Raw genomic sequence first — 7,528 nt, forward strand, 5'->3', positions numbered from 1 at the left:
ATATGTATATTGTTTCTTAAATTCCACATATGAGAGAAATCATATTAGAACATATTAGAATGGTTCTTTGGAGAAGAGAGAAAAAAGAATATTTCATTAATGAGACTCATGGGAATTCAGCGCCTTCAGGCAGAGAAATTGAAACTGCCTCCGCTGCACCTACTGAAGTGGACTCTTGTAATCCCGGGTGATTCTGTGTCTTCCAGAACCTTCACAAGTGGGGCCATGTCTCTTCCCTTCCTGGGGTTATAACTACCAAAGACACCAATCATCCATGGGAGAAAGAGGGTGATTCATGTCACACTGTTCTGTGCTAACATCTAGGTGAGCCACGGCATCTCCAGAAGTTCTGGGGAAATGTGTTATGGTGGGAGGGACCCCGTTATAGGTGATTATTTTGAGGGCATCAAAGGGACAATTAGTTAAGGAGAGTTTAGTGATGCCAGTTTTGACCAATAAGGCTTTGATTCTGGAGGGCAACTCTGGATACACTAAACCATTTCTCCCTGATCTGTCTCCTCCTTAGTGCTTACTCCATGGGCCTTTAGCTCTCAACACTCTTTCATCTGTTTTCTTTTGTCTTTTATTGTTTTTTATTTTTATTATAATTTTTAACGTTTTTACTTATTTGTGAGGGAGAAGGAGACGGCATAAATAGGGGATGGACAGAGAGAGAGGGGATGGACAGAATCTGAGCTGTCAGCACAGAGCCTGATGTGGGGCTTGACCCGCAATCATGAGAATCATGACCTGAGCCAAAGTCCAATGCTTAACTGAATGAGCCACCCAGGCGCCCCTCCTCTGTTTTCATTGCTGGGTCTTCCATTGTTGGGAGTGACTGTTTATCATTATTGAGTCATTTGTTAATTGCAGTCATTCAACAGACATTTTTCAGCAATTAATGTATGGTAGACAGTACCGTTTATTCTGGGAATAAATAAATGACAAAGACACTGTTTCTTCTCTCAAGGTAGTCACTGTGTAAACAGACTGAGAGACGTAAAAATAAATAAATGTGATGCGAGGTTGCATTGGAATCTGGGGAAGTAGATCCTCAAACTTTGACTCTTTATTTTTTTTTTTTTAATTGTTTTCAATAAAGAGGGCTCTTTCATAGGTGTCAGTTAAGGCTTCACAGAGAAGCTGGTAGGTACCGAGCCTTGGAAGGCAGTCTTTCCGTGGGCACAGGGGATGTGAGAAGTCCAGAAGGAAACAGCAGAGGAGGAAATTCAGAGATTACGTAAAGCAGAAGTTGTGCTGCTGGAGTTAGAAATACTTCTTACTGTCTGACCACCAATCAGGAGCAGGGTCTGCGGGTTCTGCAAAAGGAACCCACAGTAGCCTGGTTGGGTAGGCAACAGTCAGATTACCCAAGAAATTTACGTTTTGGCTAGAGGGTTGGAGTTTCATTCTGAAATTAGTGAAGAGTGTGTGCCGGTTTTATGTCAGGGACAGCTCTGAACAGGTCTTCTTGATGGAAAAGTGACCCAGGTTATTGTGAGGAAAACTCTACTGCTGTGCTTAGAGTGTGAGTGATGGAAAGAGTACCATGAGCATGAGATGGGAGGTAAGGAATGGGTCTCTGAGGGGGTGGAAATCGTGGATACAGAAACTCAGATGAAGTTTTTTATTCATTCTTAAATGTTTACTAGAAACTCTGCTAGACCTCTTACAGTCATCATTTAATTGAAAAATTTCAAAAACTATGTGTGTGGCATCATTATTTGATTTTACTGACGGAAAGTGAAAGCAGTGATACTGCTTTATACACAGCAAATAACAGAGCCTGGGGACATGCTCAGAGCTCAATGTTTCCAGAGATTTTGCTAGTAATTAATAATTTTAATTTTTAATAAACTTGATTTTTGAACAGTTGTACCTTTGCAAAAAAAAAAAAAAACAAACAAAGAACAAAAACGTGCTGTGTTAGTTCAGAGGGTGGTCATAAGCTCTGCTCTCAGTTTCTGAAGTTATGAACACATCCTCTCTCTTACACCTGTTACATTTAATCGTCATATCTGCTGAGCTTCCACACGCAGTGACTTTTTCTCAGGCTTCCTTTGTTCTTGAAGCAATTCATAGTTGTGAGGAGTAATGGTCAGGAGTTTCGTAAAATAATCTTCTTTTGGAGTGGCCTTCTTCTTTTGTTCATGAGTAGACTTACGACTGTGGATGTTGGACGGGAAGACCAGAGAGGGAAACTGACATCATGACATCAAATGTACCCACTGTCAACATGACTAATTCTCATTGGTGTTGATATTGATGTCCTGGCTGGTACGGGGTTTGCCCAATTTTTCCACTGTGGTTAGTCTTTCCCCTTTCCTTACATCCTATGCTCATTAGGGACTTTTCTATCCTAAGTACTGAGAGTTCTCCACCTCTCTGAGAGTAGACTATCTTCTTAAATCATTGTCATTCTTCTGCACTTGAGATCATTTCTTCTCTTTATCCCTTAATTATTTATTTTGGTGTGCACTCCTTGATATGTAGTATATACTCTGGGTCATAGCCCAATACTACTTTATTTTGTTGCTCAAATTGGTCCAGCTTTGGCAATGGGGGGCTCCTTCAGTGAGCTGATATGTCTCTCTAGCATGTCCTTATCATTCCTAGCTTAAAAAAATTTTTTTTTACATTTATTTTTGAGAGACAGAATGAGACAAAGCATGAGCGGGGGGAGGGGCAGAGAGAGAAGGAGACACAGAATCTGAAGTAGGTTCCAAGCTCTGAGCAAGCGGTCAGCACAGAGCCTGATGCGGGGCTCGGACCACGAACTGTGACATCTTGCCCTGAGCCGAAGTCTGACGCTCAACCAACTGAGCCACCCAGGTGCCCCCATGATTCCTGGATTTTTAAAGGGAGTGTAGTATTTCATTACTCTCTTACAGAAGATGATGCTTCAGCTTCTTGTGTTTCCCTCCTGAGCCCTAGAAGCAGTCATTTCTGCAAGGAGCCCGGTTTCATTTTATTGGGACGTGGGGTTAAAACCAAGACATGGGTTCCAGGTGTGCTTGCTGCTACCAGGTTCTCTATATCCCCTGACCTGACCCAGCAAGGAAACATATAAATGTTTACTACTCTGTGTATATGCAGACATCCATAGAGGTATCTATACGTAAGCCTCTGTATCTATGTTAAGATAGAAGCAAGTTCATGCTGATGACATCACCTCTATTATCACAAGGATCATACTAGCCTCTTGCTTCCGTGTAAAGTCCCACAACAAATGTGATTACCTTATTCCCACCATTTTCTCTGTTTCCTTCTATGTTCAATTACAGTGCACATGCGCAGAAGTATCAGTATTGTTAAAAATACCCTCTGGGATACATTTTATTAAGTATGGAGCAGTGCTTCTGTGCAATTTCTTTCATCTCCAAATTTCAGAATCCACTCATATTCCAAATCACATATTTCTGCACTTTTTTTTTTTTTTGCCTACCTGCTTCACTGAGATTGTCTCGTACAATTGTAATACAGTTAGTTTTTTTTTGTTCACATGGTGCATTCCATGCTGGGAGTCGCTCTGCCATGTAAATTGTGCGTGTGTGCTGATTTGTATTCTGCAACTTTGCTGAATATGTGTATCAGCCTAACAGGTTTATTTGTTTTTACTGATATCCTCTTAGTTTATTTTTACATTTATCTATCTACTGTCTGTCTATCTATCTATCTATCTATCTATATCTTGATAGAGAAGGAGAGGAAGAGAGTGCACAAGTGGGGAAAGGGCATGGAGTGGTAGAGAGAGAAAATCTCAGGCAGGCTTTGTGCTGCCAAGGTAGTGGGACATGGGGTTCAATCTCACCAACCATAAGATCCTGACGTAGCTGTAACCAAGAACCATGCTTAACTGACTGCCAGTTGAGCCACCCAGGTGCCCTGATATCTTATTTCTTTTTAAATAAGATCACCTTTGTGGGATGCCTGGGTGGCTCAATTGGTTAGGCATCTGACATAGGCTCAGGTGATGATCTCCTGGTTCATGAGTTTAATCCTGTATGTTGTTCTCTGTTGTCGCTTCACAGATTGCTTCAGATGCTCTGTGTCTGTCGCTGTCTCTGTCTCTGTCTCTCTCTCTCTCTCTGTGCTCCTCCTTCCCCCTTTCCCCCTTCCCTCCTCTGCATGCACTGTCTCTCAAAAATAAATAAATAATAAAAATATAAATAAATATGATCACCTTTGTGAACAGAAATCATATTCTTCCTTTCTAATTTTAATGACTTTTATTTCATTTTCTCTCTCATCCCTCCCTCCACTCTTTCTTTCTTTCTTTCTTTCTTTCTTTCTTTCTTTCTTTTCTTCTTCTTCTCCTTCTCCTTCCTTCCTTCCTTCCTCTTTCTTTCTTTCTTTCTTTCTTTCTTTCTTTCTTTCTCTTCTTCTCCTTCTCCCTTCCTTCCTTCCTTCCTTCCTTCCTTTTTTCTTTCTTTCTTTCTTTCTTTCTTTCTTTCTTTCTTTCTTTTCTCTTTCTTCTTCTTCTTTTCTCTCTCTCTCTCTCTCTCTCTCTTAGCTAATTGCTCTGTCTGGAACTTTCAATGCCATGTTACATAGAAGGTATAAGGCAGACATGCTTGTCTTGTTTTTACCTTAGAGGTCACTCTTAGCCTTTCACTATTGAGAATGATGTTAGAAGTGGGCTTTCACATATGATCTATATCATGTTGAAGAAGTTTCCTTTTGTTCTTAGCTTCTTGAATGTTGTTATTATGAAAGAAGGTCCAATTTTGTCTATTTTCTGCATCAGTGGACATAAGCATACACTTTTATCCTTCATTCTGTTAATGTGGTGTATCACACTGATGAATTTTCGTAAGTAAAACCATCCTTGCATTCCAGGAATAAATCCCACTTGGTCATGATGCATTATCCTTTTGTACACCATGAACAAAAGGCTGCTATGTTCTGTTTGGTAGTATTCAGTAAAAGATTGTCACATCAGTATTTGTTGGGAATATTGTTGTGTACTTTTCTTTTCTTGTAATGTCTTTATTTTGTCAGTATTAGCGCAATGTTGGCCTCTTGGAATAAAGTAGGACGTTTTAACCTTTGAATTTTTGTAAGAGTTTGAGAAAGTTTGGTGTTAATTCTTCTATTTCTGTGTGTTTTTTGTGATTCTAAGCCATGACGACTCAATTGGCACACCTACATTGCAAAATGCAATTCTCTTAGGAAAAATAAGCTCTTGACTCATGGTGTATCCTGTCCCCTGCTTTCTAAAACAGCTGTGCTTCAGCCACAAGAGTACACAGTACCACAATGATGGAAAACTCTCTCTCTGCCTCTCTTCCTACCTGCACTGTGTGTGTGTGTGTGTGTGTGTGTGTGTGTAGGGAATAGAGACGTTATCAGTGAATATACACACATGAAAAACATTTGAAGCAAGCTGAAACTGTTTTATGAAATTAAAAAGTGCATAATTTAGACCAACTGAAGACTGACAGTAAGAGTGAGAGAATGTGAGAGAATTATGGAGGAATGAGTTATGTTGTATCTGTACACATTACATAAAATTTATTCCGTGGTATACAGACATCATATATAACATATAGGTATAAAAACAACAATGGACTGTAGTGTCCACTCCCTTAGAATGTTTCCACAGATGCAGGAGGCTTTGAGGTCCTCTCTTTCTTATCTTACACCCCACCCCCGATCCTTTTGTGTTACCTGCTCTGCTCTCAGCTTTCTCTTTGATGTTGCCTGATGGGTTTGGGTCTTGCCTTAGGGTCCTTGCACAGGCTTTTTCTCTGCCTTAATTGGTTTCCTCAAAGTTATCTGCATGGTTCATATATCCACTGCCCTCAGTTTTTCAGCTTTGAAGCCCCTCATCAGAGATGATACAATGGCAAGTTTCCCCTTCATTTAGGATTCCTAGTGTGGCATTGTTTTACTTACTGGTTGTAACCACCACTTGAAACATCATTCTTCATTTAGTAATATTTGCTGCCTCTGACACACACACATCTGAAACTCAGTCTTGTTAAGGTCAAATGCACATCACTGATTTTTTCAGTGCTTTCAAAAAAATCTTGCCAACGAAATAATAGGTTAAAATATTTGTTGGGTGAACAAAAAAAGTCTCAGGAAATTTATGGAGGAGAACATTGCTTTGGATAAATGTTTTGATTCAGGACAAGGATTGTGAATCAGTTTCAGCCTCATGGAAAACATGGAACATTGGGATTCCCTGAAATTTTCCGCTCAATTTTCTAGATGGTAGGTAATGTTTAAGAATTAACTACTGAAACACGTTGGAAACACAAATTGCAGCATTTCTTTCGATTCTGTGATCACTGCCTGTGCCTTTACAATGCTCTTGTCTCTGTTCCAGCTGTTTTCACCAGACACATGGAAGGAAGAAATCAAACCTGTGTTACAGAATTTATCCTCTTGAGGCTCTCAGACGAGGGGGGGGCTGCAGTCCCTGCTCTTTTGGGTGTTCCTGTCCATGTACCTGGTCACCTTCACTGGGAACCTGCTCATGATCCTGGCCATTATCACGGACTCCCGCCTCCACACACCCATGTACTTCTTCCTCTCCAACCTGTCCTTTTCAGACATCTGTTTCACCTCCACCACCGTCCCAAAGATGCTGCTGAACATCCAGATGCAGAGCAAAGTGATCACCTTCGAAGGTTGTCTCAGCCAGATGTACTTTTTCATGCTTTTTGTAGGATTAGACAACTTCCTCTTGACAGTGATGGCCTATGACCGGTTTGTGGCCATCTGTCACCCATTGCACTACATGGTCATCATGAATTCCAAATTCTGCAGCATCCTGCTTCTGGTTCCCTGGATATTGAGTGTTCTTACCTCTCTATTACATGACTTGATGATTTTGCGACTCTCTTTTTGCACAGATCTGGAAATCCTTCACTTTTTCTGTGAACTTATTCAGGTGATCCAACTTGCTTGCTCTGATACCTTCCTCAATGACCTGATGATCTATCTCACAAGTGGACTTCTGGGTGTTGTTCCACTCACTGGTATCCTGTTCTCTTACTCTAGAATTGTAACTTCCATTTTGAGAATTTCATCAGCAATGGGCAAGTATAAAGCATTTTCTACATGTGGGTCTCATCTTGCAGTGGTCTCTTTGTTCTATGGTACAAGCCTTGGGGTGTATCTGAGTTCTGCTGCTGCACAAAACTCCAGAGCAAGTGCCATAGCCTCAGTGATGTTCACAGTGGTGACGCCCATGCTGAACCCCTTCATCTATGGTCTGAGGAACAGAGACATCAAGCAAGCTCTGAGAAGGCTCTTTAGCCGAGAGACATTCTCTGCATATAGGATTCTTTGTTTCAGGATAAAGACTTGAGTAACAGGGCTCAAAACCCTAGAAAACCTAGATCGTGATATTTGTGTCAGTTCGTAGGCTGACAATCTGCAGTTTGTCTTTCTACAGTTTGGGTTGGTTTGTGTTTTTCATACATTATGAGCCACCATTTCTTCTGTATCTCTTTTCTTGTTGATGTTTATTTATTTTGAGAGAGAGAGAGAGCAGGGAGGGGCAGAGAGAGGGAGA

General features: G+C 40.8%; 1 pseudogene; it reads left to right on the plus strand.

Annotated features, from left to right (window-relative positions):
* Nucleotides 1-6,351: 6,351 nt before the first annotated feature.
* LOC125929114 (olfactory receptor 7A10-like) lies at nucleotides 6,352-7,314 on the plus strand (annotated as a pseudogene).
* Nucleotides 7,315-7,528: the final 214 nt, after the last annotated feature.

This window comes from Panthera uncia, chromosome A2 (assembly GCF_023721935.1).
Source record: "Panthera uncia isolate 11264 chromosome A2, Puncia_PCG_1.0, whole genome shotgun sequence".
Taxonomy (NCBI): Eukaryota; Metazoa; Chordata; class Mammalia; order Carnivora; family Felidae; genus Panthera; species Panthera uncia.